This window comes from Theropithecus gelada, chromosome 3, assembly GCF_003255815.1.
Source record: "Theropithecus gelada isolate Dixy chromosome 3, Tgel_1.0, whole genome shotgun sequence".
NCBI lineage: Eukaryota > Metazoa > Chordata > Mammalia > Primates > Cercopithecidae > Theropithecus > Theropithecus gelada.
Window position 1 is genome coordinate 60,776,021 of NC_037670.1, and position 7,849 is coordinate 60,783,869.

General features: G+C 38.4%; 1 pseudogene; it reads left to right on the top strand.

The window, feature by feature from the left end:
* The first annotated feature begins 289 nt into the window (after positions 1–289).
* On the top strand, positions 290–381 carry LOC112621988 (annotated as a pseudogene).
* Positions 382–7,849: the final 7,468 nt, after the last annotated feature.

Sequence of the window (7,849 nt, forward strand, 5' to 3'; positions counted from 1 at the left end):
GGGTCTGTGTCAGGTGGCAGGCAGCTATACCTGAGGCAGCTGTAACCTTTTTTCCCTGATTATAAGTTACTCTTATTCCTTATCTGCACAGTTTTCTAAATGTTGTAAAGGACTCACGGATGCCAGGGAAGACTCCTTTTCACGTCACTGCTGATCATCATTATAAATGAATTTCTCTCTTACCTTTCTTACACAGACTTCATGGCTACCACATTGTCTTTAGATGGAATATTAATACACCTTTTTAAGTTGAAAAGAAAATAAAAATCACCGCAAAGAAAAGAAAATGACCCCTTTGTAGTTCATAAGCAGGATAACTGGGTTTTCATGCTCTTGTGTGAGATGCGCCTCGCTCAATGTTGGCACATTACCTGTCTGATGTGGGGAAAAAAAAAAAAAGAAAAAGAAAGGAAAGGAAAATAAAAGAAAGAAAAGGAAAAGGAAAGTAAAAGAGAAATAGAAAGGAAAAAGGAAGAGAAGAGAAAGGAAGTAGAGGAGGAAGGGAAGGAAGGGGGAAAGGAAGGAAGAAGGAAAGGGGGAAGGGAAGGGAAGGGGGAAAGGAAAGGGGAAGGAAAAGGAAGGCGGAAGGGACAGGGAAAGAGAAAGGAAGGGAGAAGGAAAGGGAAGGGAAGGGGGAAGGGAAAGGAAGGGAGAAGGAAAGGAAAGGAGAAGGAAAGGGAAGGAAAGGGAAGGGGGAAGGGAAGGGAGAAGTGAAAGGGGAATGGAAGGGGAAGGGGAAGGAAAGGGAAGGGGGAAGGGAAGGGGGAAGGGAAGGGGAAGGGAAACAGAAGGGGAAGGGGAAGGGGAAGTGAAGGGGAAGGGAAAAATGGAAAGGAAAGGGAAAGGAAAAGGAAAAGGGAAGGAAAAAGGAAAGGAGAAGGCCAGGCACGCTGGCTCATGCCTGTAATCCCAGAACTTTGGGATGCTGAAGCAGGTGGGTCACTTGAGGTCAGGAGTTTGAGACCAGCCTGGCCAAAATGGTGAAACTCCTTCTCTACTAAAAATAAAAATACAAAAAATTACCTGGGCATGATAACTGGCGCCTATAATCACAGCTGCTCAGGAGGCTGAACCTGGGAGGCAGAGGTTACAGTGAGCCAAGATCATGCCAGTGCACTGCAGCCTGGGCAATACAGCGAGACTCCATTTCAAAAAAAAAAAAAAAAAAAAAGGGAAAGGGAAAGGAAAGGCAGCCATTGGGAAAAGGAAACAAACTGCAACTAGTTAATTTGCTGTTAATTCTCAAACCATCCTTGCATAGAAAATATTGCAATCCTGTAACATTTGTTTTTTCTGCCTACAAGCAAGAATGTAACTTTTAACTTAAGAGCACTGAACCCCTTTCTCTGGAGTCTATGTGTCCCAAATGGACATTCTCAGCTTTTTGTTTGAATAAACTCTTTAAAAGTAGATTCTGATTTTTTAAAAAAATTTCTGGTTTACAGTGCTGTGGTTAATATATTATGTTAAAAAATAAAACTGTATGCTAGACAGAAAAGGGAGGAAAGACTAGAAAATTAGGAAGTCTCTTTTAGTATTTCCTAATTACAGAGGTTGGCATTAGGGTGGTAGTAATTGTATAATACCTGCCTTTTAATGGACACCAAAGTCTTTTTCAGTGTGTGTATGACAGGAACACTTAACATGAAGCCTGTCCTCTTAACATATTTTTAAGTGCAAAGTACCTTATTGTTTACTATAGGTGCAATGTTGTATAGCAGATTTCTAGAGCTTACTAATCTTTCTTAGGGTTCAGAACAACATATTACAAAATATGGCACCTGGGCATACTGACTATTCTAAACTGAGGAAATTGAGGAAACCATAGAACCAGAGAGTCATTCTCTGACTTTCTCTCAGCTTTCTCCTTTAAGGCCATGAAAAGAATTCTCTGACCTAGCTAATCTGGAAGTAAATCTTAAGACCCTCATTTCACAGGGATCTCACTGTATACCCAAAAGTCAAGAATAATCTCAACAAAGAGGCCTTGCTAAGTTCCCTCCAGCTTATTAGTACCAGATCACCTGCCCTTTTAGTCCAACTATGTTTCTCCACATCTATTCACATTTTTCATCAGACTTCACATAAAAATACAGTTTGTCCTGAGTTTTTGGGTCTTCATTTCTGAAGGCTGCCATGCCATGTAAAACTTTGGTTAAGTTAATTTGTTATGCTTTTCTTTTGCTGATATATCTCTTGTCACAGGGTTGTCTGCCATGGACCTTGGCGTGAGTGTGGAAAAGAGAGTATCTTTTCTCCTCTACATCTTGCTTGACTAAAACACTACGGCCCTAGTTATTACCTGGCCATTTACACCTCCCTGCCCAGCCCCTGATAATCACCATTCCACTCTTTGATTCTACGAATTTAACTGTCTTAAATACCTCACCTAAGTGGAATCATACAGCATTTTTCTTTGTATGACTGGCTCTTTTTTTTTTTTTCCCCCCCCCAAGATGGAGCCTTGTTCTGTTGCCCAGTGCAGTGGCTGTGATCTCGGCTCCCTGCAAGCTCTGCCTCTTGGGTTCACACCATTCTCCTGCCTCAGCCTCCCAAGTAGCTGGGACTATAGGCGCCCACCACCATGCCCGGCTAATTTTTTGTATTTTTAGTAGTGACAGAGTTTCACCATGTTAGCCAGGATGGCCTCGATCTCCTGACCTTATGATCCACCTGCCTCGGCCTCCCAAAGTACTGGGATTACAGGCCTGAGCCACCGTGCCCTGCATGACTGGCTTATTTAACTGAGCATAACATCCTCAGATTTCATCCATGTTGTTGCATATTGCAAAATTTCCTTCTTTTTAAAGTCTGAATAATATTGCATGCAATGTATATATTGCATTTCCTTGATGCATTTGTATCAATGGCATACATATTTATGCATTTTCCTTAAAATGGGGGAGAGGATTGCAGTGAGACAAATGGTTATGTACCCATGAGACTTTAGTTAATGTGCATTAAATCTACATTTTACATACGATAAGGTGAATATTTGAAAAAAAAAAAAAAAGAAAATAGAGGAAGCAGATATCTCAGGGAAGGGTGAAGGAGAGATTAACATCTTCTTGTCTTTGTTCTGTACCTGGAAAGTTTAGCTATTGATGGACATTATCAATGTGGAGTCTTCTGAAAGGGCTGGTTTTCGTTAAGCCCTTAGGGACAAAAGCCTAATAGTGGCCAGCAAAGGTGGGGATTAAGAGGCATGCCCCACCTCCCGTCATCTCGCCATGGTCTGGACCTCAGCTTCCAAAGTTTCTCTGGTGTCTCCTTAGGCAAGATGGAGTCCAGTCAGTCAGTTGAGGGCTCCTAATTTTATTTTTAGTTTTCACTAACATGTGCTGTCTTTTATATTTTTCTTATAAAAGCCATTCTGATAGATGTGAAGTAGTGTCTTGTTTTTATTTGCATTTTCCTGATTGGAATGTTGGCTAGTGACCCCGAGTAGTTTTTTCATTTATCTGTTGGCCATTTGCATGTCTTTCTTGGAGAAATATCTATTCAAGACGTTTGCCCATTTTTAATTGGGTTATTATTTTGTTTACAATTGAGTTGTGGGAGGTTCTTTCTATATTTCTGAAATTAACCCCTTATCAGATACATGGTTTACAAATATTTTCTTCCATCCACAGGTTGCCTTTTCACTCTGTTGATTTTTTCCCTTGCTGCTCAGAATATGGTTAGTTTGGTGTAGTTCCACTATGTTTATTTTTTTATTTTGTTGTCTGTGCTTCTTAGGTGTCATACCTATGAAATGTGGTATATACATAAATGGAATAAGTTTTCCCTTTAGCTTTCTTCTAGGTTTGTATAGTTTTGAGTCTCACATTTAAATATTTAATTTATTGAGTTAATGTTTGTGTATAGCATAAGATAAAGGCCAGGTTTCTTTCTTGTGCATGTGGATATATAAGTTTTTCCAGCACTATTTGTTGAAGAGTCTCTCCTTTCCTCATGGTGTCTTCTTGGCAGCCTTGTCCAGGATCCACTGGCCTTACATGTGTGGATCTGTTGCTGGGCTCTCAATTCTGTTCCATTGGCCTATATATTTATATTTTTATGGCAGAGCCATATTGTTTTATTTATTATAGCTTCATAATGTAATTTAAAATCAGGAAATGTGATGCCTCTAGCTTGGCTCTTCTTTCTCTTTTGTGGTCTTTTGTGGTTCTATGTGCAAATTCAATGTGCTCTCAATCAAAATTCAGATGGCATTTTTAACAGAAGTAGAAAGGATAATTTTAAATTTTCTCTGGAATCATCACAGTCTGCATTTGGACCTCTCGTGGCAGCTATTGTGGTAGAGCACCTGGGGTGTGAAACAGCCAGCTCTTTGGACAAGGGGCAGGCTCTGTGCTCCTCTCACTGTGCCTGCTCCTACCCTACTGTCAGAGGCTTACACTGACCATGCCCAAATCCCCCACATTAGCTTGGAATTCAAGCCAGGAGATGACCAAGCCAGAAGACAGGCCATGTGGAATCCCTTCATACAGTTAGTATGTGTTGACTGGTTACTTTGTGCTAAGCATGGTACCAGCCTCTTCCCAAACAAGACTAAAATTTGCTACTGAATCAGGCAAGTCTGTAGGTTCTCTCTTCTATTAAAATATCTACTCTTCAAGAAGTCTTCATAGCCTCATACTCCAGAGGGTTACAAAAATAGTTTATCAGATGTACCCAGATGTATATTATTTCCAACTCTGTGTGCTGTTGCTAACTCAGGTGAAAATATTGCTACATTTTCATGTAAACGCTGAGTAGTAAGCATTACTTATGTATTGATTGATCATTTCTGCATGTGCAAAAATATTATTTCTAAAGGAAAAACTGTTTCACGTTACCTTTTCTAAGATTTTGGGGATGCTGGTGGTAGCATAATTCTATACACCTTGAAACTCAGCAGAACAGGGTTTTCTTCCACTTACAGAGACTTAAAATGAGGAAACAGTATGAAAGTTTTATATTTCATAGCTACTGATATTCCTTCTTCGCTGCTCCAAAGTGAGGCCCAGAGCTCATAGCCTTTGTTTTAGCAGAAACTTTAAAGGGTCTTTTGATATACAAAGGCAGACACAATACAAGTACAAAGTGAAGAGCTAAATTTCTCTGTATAATAAAGTAAAGAGAATTGACAGCCAACTGAAATAAAGCAAAAGTGAGATTAAGAGGTCAGCTGAAACAAGAATGGAGGAGAGTCAGAAATGATCACGAAACATAGAAACCACAAAGGAACTGGGTAATAGAACCAATTTGATTTAAATTGCAAAGAACAGGGTGACCTTAGCTAATACCTAGGTTATATCAATACAATTGAACGATCTTATCATGACAGGTACAGGCTAAGCAAAACTTCCTCTCCATAGACTAAAAAATTGGGAATTGAGACACTTTGTCTTGATGTGGTGAAAGTCGTAGCCTCTTGGTCCACCAAAATTTCATTACAAATCACTGACGTGAAACAGATTGATTACCAGAAGAAAAGGCATACAAATTTATTCAATGTATATACACAGGAGCCTTCAGAATTAAGACCCAACTTCCCAGTGAGTTACAAATTCTTACAAACCATTTTGAAGTCGCAAAAATAGGGGGCTTAGATTCTGGTAAAAGAGGTCACAGGAGAAGGGAGAAGAGGCTTGGCTAGCAAAGGTGGTCTCGTAATGAAGCCTTCCTTAGAGGTAATAGAGAATAAATGTTTCTTTTTGGACTTTTAAAGGTGTCAGACTGAATCTCTCCCAGATCCAGGAAAACTTAAAAAGGGGGAGACCTGGCTGCATTAATGGTGATTCCTTACAGATGCAAATTTTCCCCTCAAAAGATAGCTTTGCAGGGCCACTTCTGCCTCCTGCCCAAGTGGCAGCCATGTCAAAATATGTCAAAGAAATATATTTTGAGGTAAAATATTTTAATTTCCTTCAATGTTTAGTAGAAATGTGTTCACTAGAAAGTGACTGGGAGTTAATGAATTTCTTTTCCATTACTTATTCATAAATGTGTAATGGCCCAGTGGGTGTATCTTGCCTGTTTCACAGATAAAACCAGTTCACCGAGATAGTGGTATTGCAGTAGAGAAAGAGTTTAATTAGCACAGGGCTAGCCAAGCAGTAGATGGAAGGGTATTACTCAAATCAGCCTCAGAGCACTCAGAGGCTAGAATTGTTCAAGGATTTTTTGGTAGGCAAGAGGCTAAGGAGTGGGAAATACTGATTGGTTGAGTTGGGGATGAAACCTCAGGAGCTCAAAGCTGGCCTCTTGCACTGAGTCATTTCCTGGGTAGGTGGTCAAAAGACCAGCTGAGCCAATTTCTCAACATGAGTGACCAGTCCAGGTGGCAAAAGCTGGTCTGTCAGAATGCAAGGTCTGAAAAATACCTCAAGCACCAGTCGTAGGTTTTACAATAGTGATGTTTCCTATAGGAGCAATTGAGGAGGTTACAAACTTTGTGACCTCTGATTACATAACTACTGAGCCATAATTTTAACTTTGTGGGTAATTTGTTGGTTTTACCAAGACTGTTTCAGTCCCTGAGCAAGGAAGGGGTTAGTTTAGGGATGGCGCTGTTATTCATTGTTGTTTTAAAGTTAAACTATAAACTAAATTCCTCTCACAGTGGGCTAGGCCTGTGCCCAGGAATAAACAAGGGCAGTTTGGAGGTTAGAAGCAAGATTGAGTCAGTTAGGTCAGATTTCTTTCAGTGTCATAATTTTTCTGTGTCAAATTTGTCTGACTGTTACAATTTTTACAAAGGCAGTTTCATATGTGGGTAAGACAAATAAAATCAGCATACTCTGTAATTCAATATAGATTATAGTACTGCTATAATGTAATTCCACTTCTGTAAGAATTTATGTTTTTAAATAAGATTTAAAATATTTACTAGTTAATAAAAATATATTTTATCAATATTTAAATATATCATAATTTTCTTTTTCTGGAAAAATTATTTTTACATATTTTAGTCTTGATGCTCTTTTTACATTATCTGATACTATTATTATACAGTTTTATAATAAGTTTAAATGTTATTTATTAATCAACCACTCTTTTTAATAGTATCTTTTGAACCTGTTTTTGTGAGAAACTGAACAAAAATTAAAGTTCCTGCCACTTTATTTCTATTCTGCTAGCTATTAGATTTGTAAGTCACCCTAACATTTTGATATTACCTAGATTAAAATATATGAATTATTCCCTAACAGTAACACAAGCTTTTTGTGTTATAGGTTTATTATGGTTTTCTTAACTCAGTAAAACAATATGTATATAGTAGTTTTATTGTATCAATAGTAAATATTGTAGAACCAGTAATGTCACTAAGCAGATAGATAGCAACATACATCTATCAAGTCCTACCCCTAGAAGAAAACAGAATGAAGGTCAAACCTAAAAAACTTCTAATTGGTTCACACATCTCATGAAAATAATGTTTTCCTACATTTTGTTCCAATTTTGGTTGAATACTGAACACACACACACACACACAAGTGCAATTTTTAAATTTCTAAGAATTTGCATGTTAAAATACATACATTTATGGTATACTTAATTGCTAATTTAAGTTGTTATAGTAAAAATTGTATTCTCTCAGAATTTTGAAGGCATTGCATTGATGTCTTTTATCCAGTGTTACTGACAAGAAAGCATTTGTAAGTTGATTTTTCATTCTTTATATAAACCAGCTTAATGTTTCTTCAGATGTTCAGGACTTCGATGGGGTTTACAGATGCCCAGTTCCACACGACTGGGCCTAGTCTTGGATTTGCTTCATGTTTCTGCCCTATTGGGCAGGACTTTCTCACCTGAACCATTCTTTAACACAGGGCAAGTGGCTGCTTTCAGATCTTTACTT